We start from the raw sequence: 18,934 nt of genomic DNA, 5'->3' as shown, positions 1-18,934 counted from the left end.
TCTTACCCATTGCCTGCCAGAACAGCAGTAGACTAGGACACCTCAGAGAGAAATGCCAAGGCAAGAGCTTGAGGAAACAGCCAAAGGGAAGCCAGGAAGCATTGTGGTCAGAGGCAAAGCTGACACCCTGACATCAGAGCCAATGACAGAAAAGGAAAAAAAATCTGTTTTCTCTAATGAAAGGCTGTAAAGTACTTACCCAGCTCTGAGCTCAGTGAAGAGGAGGAGATAGTCCAAAAGGCAGGCAGAATGCTTCACATAAAACACTCACACTACTAAGGAAGTGAGAGGCGAGAGAAATTTTTTTGAAAGGAGAGGAAAAGCTAGACGTTTATTCTCATCATCAAAGGGAAGGAAGAAGCAAATGAATCAGAAATCAAAGATTGAATATCATTGGTCTTGCTGACAAAGCAATCAGCAATTCCCTCACAGCAAGTAAAGGGGTTTGTTGAACAAAGCAAAGGAATTTGAAAGTCTTAAACAAAATAGGGTCTTTCCATTTATAAAATTAGACATAATTTTAGAACAGCATTTTGATTTAGGAGCTGTGAAGAATTTCTGCATTAAAAATGCATAAATCCAAATTTTGTGATGTGCAATTAATAATGACTTTGTCCAAACCCTCTCCAGCCTCCTTTGTAATTCTCTTAAGAAAGCATTAAATGAGGGTATTTTCACTTAAGTTGAAAATCAATGACACTTCAATGAAGCATGCATTTCCAAAATATTATGCAATGGAGAGGCATATGTTTCTGCAGCTCAGTCAAGAGGCCAGAACTTCCTAAGTAATAATGCTGATTTAACACTTGAAACTAGAAATTCACAATCAACAGCTTCATATAGGTGCCATTATTAGTTCCCCAGAAGTCTCAGACTAAACCCTTGGGGTTCCCCATTTCAAAATGAAAAATGCAATGCTCATTCAATATAAAGCAAAGCAGAATAGTATTTAAGGTTTCTGTTTCTGGAATATTTTGTGAAAACATGATTTCTGTTTCAGCAGATTTTTTTCTTTTTTTTTTTTTTAATGGATGGGAGGAAAGAGAGCAAGAGAGCACTGAAGAGAAAAATCCAAAGCTTTATGTCTGACCATACCTCTGGGTGACCATAGAACCACAGCCTGGCACTTCCACCTAGCACAAACATCCTGCTCCTGTTTTTGTTTAGTCTGTACCAGACTGTGACCTCTCTGTATCTTAACATCTCTTGGCACCCTTGGGGATGGCTGAAATGCGTTTTAGCTAAGGTCTTCAAAATAATGACTTGGGGTTTACCTTTAGTGAACAAAAATATCCAAAAGAAAAAGAGAAGGTAATATAAATATCAGAGTTAGAAACCAATGAATACCTCACTTCCATCATAGGCAAGAGAGAAACAGAAACTTCAAAAACAGAAGCCAGAAGTTTGTGGTCCATGACACCACAAAATGAATACTCAAATCAGGTGCCATCAGTTCTTTTCTCTTCCAGCTTTTCCTTGCTGCCCACCATCTCTGTCCTATGAAAACATATGGACTAATATAATTCCTCTTCTTCTATGAAGTGGCAGATTACCTAACAACTTTCTGTTAAGCATGTCATATTCTCTTAGGTAGCATTAATATAATAAAAGCAAAACACTGTGTGTGTGTGTGTGTGTGTGTGTGTGTGTGTGTGTGTGTGTGTGTGTTTTTTAATATAAGAAAATCACATGATGAAGGCCAAAAAGGGATTCCTAATGAGAAAGGATGTGCCTGCTTTTGGAGAAATTAACTGCTCCAGTGAATTGCAAAGATAAAGCAGAAGAAATTATCCAATAATTTGTCTGATCTAATTAGAGATGGCCCGATCTGCTAAATTCTTGTCCAGATCCAAATTATGGGGGCATCTGGAACTGGGATTATAGTTTTGGCTCACATACTCTAGTCAGGCTAGTGTGAAGAGCAGGTAAAAGCTCAGGGATCCAGCCCCCTGCCACAGCACACAAACCACTGCCATGAACTTTAAAGATGAGTTACTCAAATCCTATGGAAAAAGATTAGGAGCCAATTACTGTAAATTAGTGCATCCTAAGTGAGCTATTTTCCCTTTGGTCATAACATTGAAAACTATACTATGACACTAGTAATTAATTTCTTGCCTCCTGCAGCTGGAGAGTTGAGACACTCAGATTTTTCAAAACTAATTTTTACCACATACTCCTGAAAAGCTCTCATTTAAAAAAAAAAAAAAATCAAACATTTTACTTCCAAACTTTGTATTTTAAACCCTTTTTTTACCTATCAAAAAAGGGGTGGTGACCTTCAGAGGAATCAAGAGAATAAGTAGTGCAGCCATGGGCAGTACTTGAAGCTTTTTGTGACTCCTCTTTACACATTTAGCAATTAAAGAACAAGACTATGGGAAATAACTGAAGACTACAAAGTGTGTGGAAATGTTGCATGATGACAACTAAACAATGTATTTCAGGCCTAGAAGTCAGTCTGTGTCTGACTGTGAGGGTCACATACTGACCCTGCAGAACAGAAGGCATATGGGAGCACACTGCACCTTGTTCACTAGCTCACATGCTCCCTTTCAGAGGAAAGCTGGAACCTGCACCCAGATCTCTTACCACTGAGCTGTGATGATGCAGCCAAAGCAAACTGCAGTGCAGGCACAGCTGTTTATGACTGAGGCTAAATTTCTGCCTAACAGACCATAAACACTTACCAGTAGGTTCTGCTCAGTCGTTCCCACAACGAGAGCTGACCATGCACAGCAGGGCAAGCAACCCTCTCCTGATGTTCCTCATCATTCCTAAGGCAATAGCTGGGAGACAGGTGGAACCAGAAGGCACTGCATGCAGATGACCTGTTAGGCAAGCAAAATGCTGCAGCAGTGGAGGTGGTGGATGGGGCAAGTGTGAGACCTCACCAGTGCTCAGGCAGTAATTTGACAGAGGGTCTCAGGGGAGTGAAACATTTGGGTGAGAGGTTCCCACCTGCTCTAGCAGTGAAGAGAAGTGATGCTGGGAAACATGATTTACAAGGTGGAGATTTATCAACAGGTAAGAAACACCAGTCCAGCAGCACCAGCAAATTGATACTGACCTTCCAGGAAAACTGCTGCCCCCATCAAAGCATCTGGCCTGAGCCAGTCCCACACAAACAACAGAAGGTATAATTGCATTGCTGATTCTGGTTACCACAAGTTCAAAAAGAGTGAATAAAGCACACTATAAACATAAACATATTCCTGGTAATTAAGAAAAAAACTGAAACAAAACCCAAAACAATTATCAAGCAAATGAAAGAAGCTAAAATCAGCCCAAACCCTATAAAATCTGCAGAAAAAAGCAGCTAAAAACATGACTAAAGCAGACCTCAAAGCACAGCAGCCATCTGTGCTAGCTAGGATCTAGTAATAATGCAACTCCTAATAGCAACATGAATAATAAAAGTAAAACTCTCATGAGTTGCTACTGTGTTTTGCAGCAACAATAATAGATGTTTCTCTGTGGTCTCTAGTCTTTATATACGAATCATTACAACTGTGCTTAACATTTGCAAGGAGCATCCTCATTTTTAGATGTAACTTAAGGGCATATTTGCATTCAGCGGGTAAATCCAGCTCTAGGAGAAATATGCTGTGCTCCAAGGATTTCCAGGAAGAATTCCCCCCTCCTGCAGTTGTGGAGCCCAAATTGCCACTGTTGTACTTTCTCTGCCAGGGTTTCAGATCACAGCTGTTTCTAAGAGGATACTAAGCTTAGAGATGATGTGGGTGTACACAGCTTCTCTGCCCCACCATAGGAAGAACATCTCTCTTTCCCTTTCTTTGCATTTCTGAGTGCTCCAGAGATCCTCTTGCTTTTCTCTGGTGAACTGGAAAGTTCAAGAAACAAGCAATTGCAGTGGAAGCAGCAGGACAGCTATTGCTTGTCAGGGGAGTTTCAGTGGCTTCTGGCCTTATTGATGGTAGCTGGAGGAAGAGGAGCAAAATAGAATGGCTGTCTCAGCTGGAGTCTCCTGAGAAGTTTGAGTTTTCAGAAGGAGATAAAAATTGGGTGAGAATTCAAAAAAAAAGCTAAAGAAAATGCTTCAGAGTGTGAAAAATACTGCTCACTTAGAGAGAATTGCAGCACTCATTTTTTCATCTTAACAGAGAAGAAGCCAAAGGACAACTTGATTAGCAATGCCTGGGGAAGATATGTGATACAGGAAGACCTTTTAAATGTAGAGATAAAAGTACAGAAAAAAAAATCAACTCTCAGGAGGTAGAAGCTGGCAGCAGTCAAGACATCTCTGCGGTGTGTCTGCAGCTTGAGCCTCACAGAAGTTTGTGAAAGTGGAAAGAGGAGATCCCATGGCTTTGATAATGTAAAGACTGACCAAGTCCAGTGGAGCCTAAGCAGCATCTTAAAATGCCCCAATCATGATAACAAAATAATCAGAGCTTTGTAAAACATGCACAATATTTATTCCAAGTCATAATGAAGTGCTGCAAGAGATTGACTACCTAATCAGAAAGGCGTTTTCTACTATTTTTCTTTTCATCCTGTGAAAGGGATCTGTCACAGAACTAGTTTTCCCACCTCTCTCTGTCTGTGAGGGGGGAAGCGATGACAGAAATTGTCAATTTTCCAGTAAAGTAGAAATAGAAACAGTCAGCAAGGACATATGGCGGAAGAAAGAAAATAAAATCTATAATGAAGATCACAACTATTCAAGAGAAAAAGATCTTGAATGTTGGTTGATTCAGGTTTTTTAAAACATTATCCTGAGCTCTCTGTGTTTCTGGGGGAAGAAACACTTAAGCACTCACTTAAACAAATCTCATATTTGACATCTATAATAGGTTTTAACTCATATGTCTTTTGAGAATGCAGATGCCTGGACCTGCTTGGTACAAAAGAGAGCTGCTCTTCTGCATGCAGTTTCTACCTAGACCCACCCTCTGGAAGAAGTACTGTTAATGAGACAACAAATTCCGAACAGAGATTGCCCAAAAATTAATTCCTTGTGCCCCTATTGTGTCTGTTCCCAGCTGGAGAGTCTTTCAGCAGACACACTGTGCCCTCACAATTCTCTGCTAGGTGAATTATCTGCCACCATGTTAAGCATTGTGCAATGTCCCCTGTGTAACATTGACTGAAATGTAGAAACGATCAAGTCATCTGAAAGGATATGGGGAGGTTTTAATTTCCTGAAATAGACCTGCTGTTCAGGCAGTATTGCCTTCTCTATAATAGGAAGTTCAGGAATATCAATTTCTAAATTTGTCTATTCAAATTAGCCCATTACCATTAATGCCAACTCCTTTGAAAAACCGTGAGTCAGGCCCCCCCAAAACCATGAGAATTTAATGGTGTAGAAACATTGTCCCTTTTTCTTTGTCATCTGATTTTTTAAGCTATTTGGAGACACGTTTTCAAGTTCTTCTTCACAAAGGCAAGATTAGAAATTTACTTTTTTTTCCCTCTCTGTGAGAAGAAAGGTTTTCTTGTTATTGTATGAGTTCAGGAGCTGAGCCAATGTAAAACTGCAGGAGCTGACAACACCACCTGATGTTTTTTTCAGGTGTTTCTGTCACTAAGCGATGCTGCATACCATCATGGCCAAGTTAATTGGTTAGACCTGTCCAAGTACTTGTGCACAGACGCTTAAGTGCACAGTCATCAGTTCATATAAAAATAGAGCTGGAAATAGCTTGCTCTGGTCCACCCCTTTGGTTATGGGTGAGATCTGTTAAACCTGTGCCATTCTGGCTCAGCCTGTTCCTAAAGGTCCCTGACAGTGAAAGCTCAGTCATCTCCTCACTGCCTCATATTAAGAAAATCACTCCTAAATCGTAACTTGAGTCTTCAGTGTTGTAATTTACGATCATCTCTTCTTAGCCTGTGAGATATCATGGAGAATTTATTGTTCCATTCCACTGTGCAACAGCCTTGTCAGGTCTCCTGACAGTTTTTTTTAAGTTTAATAACTCAGGCTTTCAATCTTTTCTGTTAGATCATGTTTCCTAGGGCTCTGCTCATTCTGATAGCTCTGTTCTGGACATCTCTCCAAGTCTCTCTTCTTGCTGAAGCACATCACCCAAATCTGGAGGTGTTATTTTAACTCAGCCTTACTAGGAGGAGGTGTGCAGGAAGAACCATACCATATCCCTTACTGTTAAACTTTTGTTTATGTGTTCTAATGTGACATTAAGCTTTGTCATACCAGCTTGGTATTACTATCCATATTCACCCTATAACCCTCTCTGCCTTCAGTTCCCGAACTGATCAGCTGCTCTGATTCTTGTAGAGTGCAGCTGCTCATTCTGACTTGTCATTAATCCTACCTACTTACCAAACAGCACCATATATTTTTCAGACTATTTCTTCAATTCATGAAAATCATCTCGATTTTTAATTCTGTCCTTAAATGTGTGTGTGATCGCTCCCAGCTTTGCATCAGCTGATGCAAATATACAAAAATTTGCATCTGCAAAAACGCAGATTTAATAAACGTATTTTCTATTCCATTGTCTGAATTGTTAGTGACAATGGACAAAATCCAGAACAGACTGTTGCAGAATGTCATCCGAGAACTACTTTCTGGTTAAAGTTCTCTAACCCAGGTTTTCACTCATGACATCATAGTTTCATTCGGACTGTGTCTCCTCAGCAAAGCAACAAAAGCCTTTCTAAATCAGAACTTGCCACTCCTGTTTTTTTTTTTCTATATGCACCACTAAAAACACTTTTCAGATTAATGAGCTAATCCTGTTTTAAGAATGTAGGTCACTACCATATCCATTTTCAAATTTTAATAAATATTTATGGCAATCTGTATTTACCTTCAGAAAATTCCCATGTATTTCTACAGAAAATGCCTTTGCTGCATCCCAAATACGTGTGCCTGGCTATTACTGCTGCCAGTCTCTTCTCTAGCACCTAGTTCTAAGATAAGCTCTGGAAATAACATGAGCTATTTTAGCCTTTTCTCTCTTTATGGCTCCCACCAGAATCTCACGAGCAAGCTCATGAACATCCACTTCAACATTTCAAATCCATTTAAAGGAGGTAAGCAAACCTAACTCTGGAACATAATATTGCACAACTGATTAGAGCAGACACAGACGAGCAGCATATTCAGAACTGCTAACTAACATTTGAACGTGATTTTCCAACAATGCTGTCAAACAAAAACGATTTTTACATTTATGAGGCTGTTGTTCCTTTAGAGAGTATCCTTGTTGAAGTATTCTTCTGGAAAATTTTCTTGAGCTTTGCTTGCATGATACTGCATTGAATCTCACATTTCTTGAAGGGTTACAGATGCACAGAACTGACCCATGATGTAATACATGGCCTCTATACCCTGCTGTTGGCTTTGTGCAGCAGTTGGTAACATCATGAGGCTCTGTGCAATATAGAGTCCTGGCTGGCCCTTTCAGTATAGGTTCAGGGGCTTTTTTTAATAATCCCTTGATTATTTTGCTTGTAGATCTGCTATGGAGAATGATCTGTAGTCCATCACTTGGGTAGACTGTTCATTTTGTGGGAACCACATTGAGGCAGTCCAACAGAGTATCATTTTAAAGACATTCTATAGTGAGGGCTTGTAATTTGTACACAAGCCTGGAGAAGAGCATTGAATTAAGAAAACTTAATTTTGACAGACCTGATATATAGTCTATTTTGGTTAACCAAAAGGAACACATACATTTTCTACATTAGAGAAATTTCCATTATTTTTCTCTCAGCCATGAAAATCGATTTTGATGTGATTACTCTCAGAGGCTGCTTGATGTGCTTCTGACAGTACAAAATGGATAGAAACCATGGGTGGTGTTGAATTGAGGATACTGTGGTTAGCTGAACCCTGTCACAAACTGAAAATGCTAGAATTAAAACACATGCCATTAAGATATTGAGCAGGAGAATGAGCCTTAGGAAAAACAGTGATAACAATATTTTGTTGTTGAAGATAGCAAATGATGCAAAGAGCTTTCATCATATTCTGTTTACCGTAATCAGTGATATTTGCTCAACTGGAGGGAGATCACCAAAACTCATCAGATGAAAGCATCCCTTAACGTTAAGCAAGAGGGTTGTGCCCAGATATAGGTGGATATATGTAAAAAGGGGAGCCATGGTATTTGGAACAGTACTAAACAATGAAGATTTTATTCTGTTCACACTGATTACATCAGGCTCATGGGTGGTTTCACACTACTTCCCTTTCTGAAATCAGAATTTTACCCCATATTTCTATATTTCAGATAAAGTGTCATTTTTAATGAAATGCTTACTCTTAGCCTACTAATTAGAAAGATCCTCTTTTGCCTTGAGAATTTTCATTGCTTCAAGAAAAGCCCCCAACAAGAAAATGAAGAAGAAATTCAAAGAAAAGAGATGAGTAATAGGTGAGGTTTAAATTATTTAATCATCCAGGTGTGTGGATCCTCTTCCAAAAATGTTTAAACTTGGCAAGACTGGAACTTGCTAGCTACTGAGACTCAGTGATTGTAAGCAGCTTGATGCTGTTTCCCTCAAACAGGTTTATTGGATACTTCACTTATGGATCAGTAACAACAGGAAAAATAAACATTATCTATTTCCAGTTAGGTAACCAGATTTTTTTTCACAGTTGCATAGGAAATATCTATCATCTGACAGATGTTTTAGCAGTTTCTAAGTTATGGCTTGGGAGCAGGGGATTTGGAAAAGGACAACAGTGAAAGTTCACTGACTTTTTGCTATGTCAGAGATATTGTAATGATTGTTTCCTGTTCTCTCTGTTCAAGGTGACAACAGACAACTATGGAGCTGTTAAAAGGTGTATCTTAAAGCTTTTATCTCTCATTTTACAAGTGTCAAAAATAATCTGTTTCAGTGTGGATTTTAAATGCAAGAATAAACTGGGTTTGAATTCTTTAATTCTCAATAGCATTCTAAAGATGTTAAATAAAGATGAAATCAATAGGATTATATACACAATAAATCTAGTTCTATGGAAATGCTATAATTTGTACACAGTTAAATAATTTTTATCCATCTTAGTTACTAGCTACCTTGAAGAGCTGAGAAGAGAATTATGGTCTGCATTGAGTAAAGCTCCAGGCATGTGTCAAGCTCACGGTTCCTATTGACAGTAAGGTCTAGCACACTAATTGATGTTTTTCTGGCTGAAGTCTCTGATTTCTCTGAATCTCACTTTTCACCATGAAAATAATAGTTCTCATCCCAGAATACTGTGTAAGATACACCACTTAATTTTGAAAAAAAATATACAGACACAACCGTTATGGAAGGCAAAAATGTGCATGCAAATATTTCTCTCTGCCCCTAGTAATCACTGTTACTTTACATTTCTCCCTGTACTTAAATATTTGTGATTTTCCTTCTATCTTTTATCATCTGTCTGCTCTAGTTCATAGTTGCTGTTTCCTGAATATGCATGAGATACAAATAGGAAACTCAGATCGCACTATGTGTAGCTTTCACTCTTTTCAAAGGGCAGTGATCAGTACTACTCACAGCTGAGGGTAAAGAAGCAGTGTCCTCTTTCTGTAGAGTAATAATCACATATATTTTGTCACAATAATTGGCAAAATGGAGTCTGCTAATACTTTTCTTTTAACATAAAACAGTGACAAGTTAGGACCCGATTTTCTTTCCCAAACACCTTCCAGTCCTCAGGCTGATTTAATAGTTTTTCTAAACAGTAGGAAATACACAATCTAAACCAATTAGATGATTTAAGAGAACCTATGTCCTATCCAAAGGTGCTTGAGGACATATGTGCCTACAATTTTGAAATAATTGGTAATGTGAGATTGGAGATTTTGAAAACTCCACTGTGAACTGAGGATCATCTAACTTCCTTTAAGGTGTGTAAATGTACAAGTCTGGTTTCAGATTTTCATCTGGACGACATCAGAGTTAATGAGGAGACACTCATAAACAGAGAGTGACATAATCCACTTACTGCAGTCTCCTCTTCTACAATGGATGAACTGTTTGTTGGAGGTATTTGTTGCTCTTTGCTGACTGCAGAGGAAACACAGACACCTAGTTAAGGCTAGATCAAACCACAAAATTAAACTGTCCTTTCAAGAACTAAAATTAGGAGTTGAATGACATTTCTACACTTTTAAAAACAAACCCAGCTTTGAATGTCTTGGTTTTCTGAAAACAGAATTTCATTACTTCTGAAATTGTTATTCTCTTTATGCTTTTGGAATATGAATGATGGAAAATTATTAGAAATTGGTTATATCTTAATAAAAAGTACTTAACAAGCAAGGAGTATTTATATAGTATCCTATTAATCTAAATTAAACTCAGTTAAGTCCTTCTGGGATTCTTACATGGTATACTCCATCCTTAATGTGTTCACATTTCTTTACTGTTAGACTGAAAAATGTGTATGTATCAAAGGAAAATGACTTCCATGGGGTTTCATTTTAAAACTGGACATGCTAATCCTATTATTAGGTCAAATTTTAATAAGTATTTTTTAAGTCATCACCCCATCAAGATTTCTGCAGACCCCTTTTTACTTTTACTTTTTTACTTGTTACTGCAAGTCTCACATCTAATTTTTCTGGTATGCAAATGTATCTCTTTATATAAGGTTTTATTTGCAATGCTATTTAGGCTGCTTAGGAGTATTTTATTTTTATTTTGTTTTGCTTGCTCTCTATGGTTCTGTAGATATAAACATACTGCTTTACTGTGCAATTTTCCCCTCTGGCTTTGTGATAGCTATAATCCAGTGACTTTTTTTTTTTTTTTTTTTTTTTTTTTTTTATCTCTGGAAAATATCCTTCATCTGTAAAGATGGGCTCAAGTAATTTGTGAATTGTAGGCAGTTTTTTGTCTTGGGAATGGAACAAGGAGATCTTAAATTACAATATCTTTGCATACCTTCCACTAATATGTCCCTTGTACCCATATCAGGTTGGTCACATTGCCAGACCTGGGAAGGTATAGGTGAGTTTAATGCAGTTATTGCTCTTTACCATGATCTTCTTCTGGTTATCTTCTACTTTAGTATGGTCCACAAAACTGAATAAGAGAAGAGAGAACTCTATTCCCTAATTTCTTACTCCCAGCTACAACCTCCAGCTCCCTGGAGCTTTGTCCTGGTTACTGTTTGGTGGAGGGAGCAGTAAGGGATGTAGAGTTTGAGAGGTGCCTTCTCAGACCTTTCCAGGTTTTATATGTGCTTTCCCTACTTGTCTTACAGCACTGGCTTTTGTTCTTTCATATTATAATGAAGTTGACATAGTAAATCTGCAATTAATGTGAGCCTTTCTCTCTCTCCTCCACCATTTCTCTAGTGACCCTAATCGCTGAGAAGTGGAAAGAGGTTTTGTGTGAAAAATGAGGAGTTCAGATCAATCTCTGCTATGTTTACATTTCTGGCAGTATATTCAAGAGCAGTTTATCAGAGACGTACTCTCGTGTTTTTTCTAAAGGTGCCAGACAAGTCTATCCTTTCTTTCACTTCCAAATGCTGTGTTTTGTCACATGCCACCTTCCTGCTCTCTGTGTGGGCTCCTGACATGGCTGCAATGCAAATGTGAAATGAGGAAATTCAAGCTAGTGACCTGAAAGGACCAAGTCCCTAACGACCTAACCTTATCCCAGATCTCCATTTTTACTTTCCATGCATCTTTTCCTCCCTATCATTCACTTAATATTTTCACCTTAATGATTCTTTTGTCTCCTTTACTTCTCTGATTGCTTCTGTCATGTTTTATTCATTTGCTCTTTTGGTATTTCTTTCAGCCTTCTTTTAAAATACACTTCCCCTTCCTGTCTTTTCCCACATAGTTACTAATTCCCATAACAGTGATCTAGTATCCCTGACGCAGCCAGATCTGATGTGGTGAAAACCCAACACAGGAGCTACTAGCCTTCTCTACCCTTCACTCAGTGAGCCCATGGCATGTCCTTCAATGTCACAGTATGAGGGAGAATGACTTTCTACTTTGCTTTAGATTAGCCCATTGGCAGTCCTCAGTCATGCTACGGACAGATGCAGGTAAGGAAAGACTAAAGTTGACACTGAGATTATAACAGCCTGGCACTTAGGTGCTCAGCATCATCCTCTACAGTCTCATTGGAGAAAACACAAGACCCAAACAGAAGAAAGAATTCAGAAAACTCTTGCTACAAAATAGAAAACCCAGTCTGTGCATTTGTCACCATGCGGAGGAGGCACTTGGGACAAGATATGTTTTCTTCAATGTTTTAAAACATTGCATACTTTTGTGCTTCCATCTGTGAATCATCTTTCATACCGGATATTCTTTCATTTTATTAGAACTATTATTTTGGGCGAAATTCCAGAGTCCTGAGTCGAAGTCAATGAGAGGTTAATTTGACTAGAGACCAAATGAAAATTGAGAAGGTGTTTATCTTTTGGCACAGTGATAGTACCTTGCTAGAATTCTGACCTTGCAATGTCCAAGATATGCAGCCCTGAAATAGCATCCAGGAGGAGATTTGGTCAGGCTGCAACTGAAAGCAGATGGCATATATAACAGAAGTCATTGAAAACTAAAAGCCCTGCTGAGAGCGATATATGACATTCTGAAGGAAATCTGTCTTTGACACCTTGTATTATCATTTAAAAAAATTAAGATCTCTTTCATGAATTGGGAAAAAGCACACTCCAGATCCTGCTGGTCCCTGCTCTGCCTTTGGACTGCAGACCAAAGCAGGAGCTATGCTGCCAGCTCCTGTATATAATACACCTCCTTGTATGTCCACCTCATTCCATCATTGCTACGTGAAGGGGAAGATCAGTTCTTGTCCAGTTCCCAAGCTGAAAAACGTCTGCTTGGAAGGAAGGGTACCCCAAGAAAATAGACATGGTGTCCAAGAGATGGGTTAGTCAATCCTTCCTTTTCTTTAAAGGTTAAGCCAAGTGCTGAGCCTGATATGCACTCTAGCCTACAGGACACTGTCTGCCTTTTTTTCTTCCAAAGGTAGAGGATTTTACTTTTCCCAGTGGTGTAAGCAGTAAATATCATTATTTTTGACAAGTCCTAGAAACTACATACAGGAATGAGAAATCCAGCCTCGTGTTCAACAATCTAAGCAGTGTGACTTGCTTAATTTTTTTGCCTGTTCATATAGTAAGGAAAAATGGTGCTTTAATCTTGATTTGATAACTATGCCTGCAACCTATTTAAATGAACATATTTAAGCGACGTACAGTATGTGATGATGTTTCTTTTTCAAGACAAATATTATTTATGAATGCAGTTCTATAAGCAGAAAAGATTCAAAGAGACTTTGTAAAATTTTAGCAACTCAAATGTAAATATTAAGCTGTGATAACTGCATGAAGCTAATCAACCCAAGCATTCTGTCAAAGCTCACATGATGGGCTCGCTCATCCCTGACAGCCTAATTGACACTATTATTCTCATGAGAAGAGTAACTTTCACAATAATGTACACTACATACAAATGCAAAGAATTTATATACACCAGTTGTCTTTCACTGAGATGTTTTAGTAATAATATTTAGCTGGTGTAACAATATTTTTCATCATTTTATATTTTATGGGCAGCCAGAAGGGATGCATACTGTGCTTCCATCCAGTAAAACAGTAGTACTTGGAAAAGTAGAGATTGGAAACTAATTAAAACTTGTATCATGATGCATTTGTCCAAGGGGGTGGAGTTGAAATTGCAGCCTTAACTGTGACATTTCCTAATACTGGAAGACCTGAATTTGCAAACTTAGTAATATTCTTTTCCCATTGCTTTAGTGAACATTCCTATTTGGAGGGATTAATTAATCAGTTGTAAAGCAAATATGCAAGAAATGCATTCTATTTTGAAGTTCACTTTAAAATACTAAAATATTAAAGTGCTATTCTAAAGTCTTTTTATGAGCTAACCCTGCCATGCCCATGTTGAGGTGTATTTGTCATTGCAGGATGGTGACAGAGCATCAGACCCATAAAAGAGCAGAGCAGAGTCAAGTACAGCTATGCCTTTTCCTGAAGATGTCTGCTCAATGGTAAGAAACTTTCTGTTTTTATATAACTGATCATGTAATTGTAAGAATAGATGATTCTAGGGCATTGTGCATTAGTTTGTAGGGAAATTAAATTCTTTCTATTTCAATCAGAATCTTCCAAATGTGATCACTGCTAATGAGAATTTTGGAAAATTTTGCCGAGAAAGAAGATTTTGTTTATGTTGATTGATTTCACAACATATTTTTCTGTTCATGTAGAGTCCCCTAGGACTATTAAAAAAGACTGCGTACTATAATCTCTATTATTATTATTATTATGGGTTATGTATAGAATATCTAAATGTCAGATAGTACTGAAGTATAGCATCTCCTTGAAAAATATCATTCCTTGAAGAGAAGTTGTTATGGTTTTTGTACAAGAAAGCACAAATATGGCCACATAAAATACAGAATTTTACTCTAGTACAAGCAAAAACAATAGTGTCAACAGTGTAATTTAACCCCAGTTTCTTTATCTGTCTACAACGTGTTCTCCCAATCTAACCAGGACATCTGAAATAAAAGAAAGGAAAACAAAAAACCACCCAAAATGTACAGAAAGCTGGGATCTATCTAGAGTGTTTTGTGTTATGTGAGGTATTTTTTTGTGTTATGTTGCTTGACAGAGAGATAGATCAAAATGTTTTGCTTAAGAAACTACTCAGGAAAGATAAAATATTGGCTTGGGTAAAGAGAATGCCAGCAATCACTGAAAAGCCCCAGCTGGTGCATAGCTGTGGCAGCAATGCCTGGCGTCACAGACCTGTGAGCAGCAGCGATTGAAAGTTTGCCTCCAGCCTCATAGTCCCACCTGTCCTGCAACCAGCATTCACCTGATGCCACAGGGAGGTGGGTCAGAGAGTCACTGAAAATCAGAAAAACATGCTACAGATAAAAACCAGAAAATAAGACTAAATCAAAAAATAAATGACTGCAAGTTCAGCTCTGTGAACCATCTCGGTAAAGGATCAGACAGGCACCAGGGCCGGTGCAAAGGACCAGGAAACCGAGCTGGGAATGAGGGCTGACTGAAGAAGCATCAAATTACTTTTGCTAATGTTGGTATGGTATTGCACTTTGACTTCCTAAGAAAAAAACAGAGATCAGCTTCTTATTTTCAGCAGCAAAGGGTTTTCTGGGACTCCAGGAGAAGCACCAAATCAGAGTCCTTTTTCACCATCGGCAAGAACACAATGCCACCTTTGGATATGACTGGGGCCTGGGAGGAGAGGTTATCTATGGTTCTAATACCTTTTCCTAGTGCTGAAAAACAAATTATGTTCGGTTTTGAGGAGGATCACTAGGACTTTGTGTGTGCAGAAACCCTGCCATGGTGCTGTCAGCCAGTGTGGGAAACCAGCACAGGCCTGGCTCCAGGGTCTCTGGCTTCTCCAGAAAGCTGATGTGGCTGTCTCCTTGCCCGTCTCCTTGGCCAGAAAAAGAAGTGGCCACATAGACCTGTAAATTGCAAGGGACCTAGAGAAAGACTACAGAAGCACTCAAAAAGTTATAAACTCAGCCTTCCTAAGTAGTAGATTTAACACCACTTCTAGAACTGCAAGCAAATATGGCTGGCAACAGGACCTTACTTCTGACAGTGTCTCTTGGAGGGAGGTTGTATTTCACCCACTCTTACATTTAAAACATTTCCATTTCTATTTTGATTTCTTGTCTGCTTTTCCTCCTTTTCCCATTTCTCCTGCCATCTTCTAAAATATAGAATAAACATAAGCCTAATGGTGATTTAGAAGAGTCAAATAGACTGTACAAAGTTAGGCAAACATAACCTTCTGTCACAATAGTTTTAATTATTAGCCCCTGAATTTTTTTTTCAGCAAAAAACTTTAACTTACAAAAAATAAATGAAGTTTTTTTAATCACAAACAGAAATATATCAATATTGGGTTGCTTTTAATGCTGGCTATCACTATTTTTTTATTTTATAGTACATTTTCATTGTTTGGTAGTATTTCCTGTAATTCTGAGGTGCTTATAAGTTTAGTTATATAGAAATGATATATTATATAGAAGAAAGATATATGTCTGTTTATTTCAAGTGGGTCCTTTTTTCCTTTTGCATGCTTACACAAGGTGCATAGTAATGGGTTGGGTTTTTTCATTACCAAACAGCTGCATTTGCGTTCATTTGGTTGCAAAGCTGTTTACTTTTCAAATTACTTTATTAATTGAAAAACTAGTAAATATTGGTAATGCCTCCTCCTACTGTAATTGCCATTTTTATCCACAGTCCGCTTACATTTGTTGCATATCAAGCCTGTTCCACTACTTCAGTAGAGAGGGAACAAGATATGATAGAGAGGGAAGAAGATGATAAAACAGTATTAGTTAACCTCAACTAATCCTTGGATCTCAAATTCTGGCAGAAATATTAATGACCTGAGACCCTGACAATGTTGTCAGATAGGACTGCCTCGCTCCCATGGGGACAATCAGATCAAGAGAAGTTACACTGTGACTCTGATTTAAACAGGCTTCATCTGACAAATCTAATCTGGATCCTATCAGTGTGACAGAACAAAATAATACACAAGGCACTTGTTTCCTAACCATGTTCTTTAATTCATTAATCAGTAGATTGCATTTTCCACCAACCCCCAATTCAAAACATTTTCTTTTTTTTAAGAAAATAATAGATAGCCCTGATGCACAAGGAACCCTTTTTTATTTATTTAGTGAAATAAATGCATCTGAAATGCTGAATAAAGTACAGACCCTATTCTGCAAGCCCTCAATTCTTACCAGGAGTTCTGCTTGGAGGGCTTGCAGGATCAGTTCAGAGAATATATGAGGAAGATAAGAAGGAAAAAAAGAAGAGAGAAAGAGAGAGAGATTGAAAGGGATTTTGTGGAGACAGAAATATATTAAACCAGACTGTGCTTTCTATTTTCAGTAGTCTAACAAAAGTTCATCTCTGACTTCAGAAAAAGGATTCAAAAGAAAACATGCAGCCAGGATTAGTGTTTGCTAGCATGCCTCACCATTAAATTTGGTTAATGCGCTGTTTCGAAAATCAGCTCAGAGAAAACCTTCTGGAATAAAAGAACGTGCCTTGTTTCTTCCTCTCTCCCTCTCCCTTGTCTTCTCCACAAATATACACCTGCATGTTCACATAACCCAACAGATTCCACAGTGGCTAGGTGGGAGCAATGTTAACCCCAAAACATTTTGGTCATTTTGTTTTTTCTTAAATCCTACTGACTAGTAACCTGTTAAAGCTCAAAACTTCTTTGTAAAAGCAAAAAAAGAAACAAAACAAACAGTCTTTATAAATAAATTAAAATTCTAACTAAAAAGCTAATTATAAGGGTATTTGTTTTGTTTGAGGTAAGGCACATCTATTATCATAAAGATAATTAACTCAGTCTGACAGATCTAATAAAAGGACAAGTTTAGCATTGGCTTATCCAGAAGCCCAAGGCAAGCAATTTTTATAATTACTAGTTATTGTAACTGGGCTCAGAGAAAATGGTCTGTGATATTTAAACAGTAATGTTAATTTGCATTTAGACCCATTTTTTTCCCTCTTTCCCAGGCAAGATCTATTTAGCTGGAATGAGTAAAATAAACTTGAATAACTTAAAAAAAAAAAAAAAAAAGAAAAAGAAAAAAGAATGGTTTTTTCCTTACAGAAAAACTTGGTCTTTTTATGCTCAGATAATTAATATCCTCACAAGGTAAGTGTTCTGGTAATCACAAAACAATTAAAAGGCTTAATATAGTCTTAACACAGAGAAAATGTTGAGTTTTCAGACTGAAATGATGCCTGCTGACTGCATTTATTCAGGGCAACTGTATCTTAATGTACAGATCTGCTACAAGTGCCTCCACTGCCCATGCCCTCCATGTGCCCCTGCTGTTGAGCTGGTGAAAAAAGGGCAGGAGAGGGGGGAGGAAAGCCCCTGGCTGCTGTAAGGAAGTGGTTCCCATTCACAATAAGAAAGGGAACAAAATAATATTCAGGAATATATGCATAAGAAGCAAATTGCTCCTGCTGGCATGGTGTAGTAGCCCTTTAACTAATGCTTACCTTGACATTTTGCAACACATTCTCTGCAAGAAAAACAAATCAACATTTTAAAAGGAGAAAGTTATTTTTTAACCGCTTCTGTAATGAAGGTTTTAGAAATAAGTAATAACTAGAGTGAGAAAATCATTGGTGATATACTACAGAAAAAGCACTCTTAAGTATTTGCCATTCAAGTATGAATTTCATTATGTACTACAGGCAGTTGATGTCAACCTCAGTGCATTTTGTCAGTGGAGGACCATATCTAGTGGGAACACATATAAGCCTAAGCTCCCCAATTTTCAAAGTGCTGTGGGCCTGACATATAGATGCTGTAAACTGCCCTAAATCCTTTGTAGACAGAGTCCTACAGCACCACATGAGTTACACGTGAAAAAGAGAGCAAAGGGAAAATGAAACCTTTGTTCCCAAGGGGGTGGAAAAGACAAATCTGAGGCACTCATGAATCAAAGGGACCAGACCGATGCATGCTGGAGCACAGAAACAAGCAGCCCTTGTTTGCTGCCTCACTTGCTGCCCTCCTTCAGTCCCAGTCTGACAGCAGGAGGTATAGCCCAGATGCACACACAGGCTGCAGAACTGGGCTGCACTTCCCCACCCATTAGTTCACATCTTTTTTCATGGCAGAATATTTTGCCCTGATTTTGGACCCCAAGAACTCGTCTCATTATTCATCCATTCCATATTATACCAAGGGTTTTGTTTTGTCATCAGCCCTGCTGACTTTATTTGTCAGTCATCCCATCAGGTGGGATGGGTGGCTCAGTTGCTACTGCAAGGCTACCCATGCAGTGCTGAGGGAGGAGGCATTGCTCACTTGCTCTTTTGCTGCCTGGTTTTCTGAGACTGAAGACACTACACTTTTCTTTTTTTTTTTTTTTCTTTTTTTTT

At 38.2% G+C, this 18,934-nt stretch overlaps 1 long non-coding RNA gene across 2 annotated transcripts in view; it reads left to right on the top strand.

The window, feature by feature from the left end:
- Positions 1 to 6,964: 6,964 nt before the first annotated feature.
- LOC119700807 overlaps positions 6,965 to 18,934 on the top strand; it is a 42,134-nt gene continuing 30,164 nt past the window's right edge. For both annotated transcript variants that reach the window (XR_005256886.1, XR_005256885.1), the window contains exons 1-2: positions 6,965 to 7,026; positions 13,912 to 13,995. This is a non-coding gene — a long non-coding RNA (uncharacterized LOC119700807). The remainder of the gene's footprint in view (positions 7,027 to 13,911; positions 13,996 to 18,934) is intronic.

This window comes from Motacilla alba, chromosome 4 (assembly GCF_015832195.1).
Source record: "Motacilla alba alba isolate MOTALB_02 chromosome 4, Motacilla_alba_V1.0_pri, whole genome shotgun sequence".
Taxonomy (NCBI): Eukaryota; Metazoa; Chordata; class Aves; order Passeriformes; family Motacillidae; genus Motacilla; species Motacilla alba.
The sequence above is the reverse complement of the archived record's forward strand: the minus strand, read 5'-3'. Positions and strand labels throughout refer to the sequence as shown.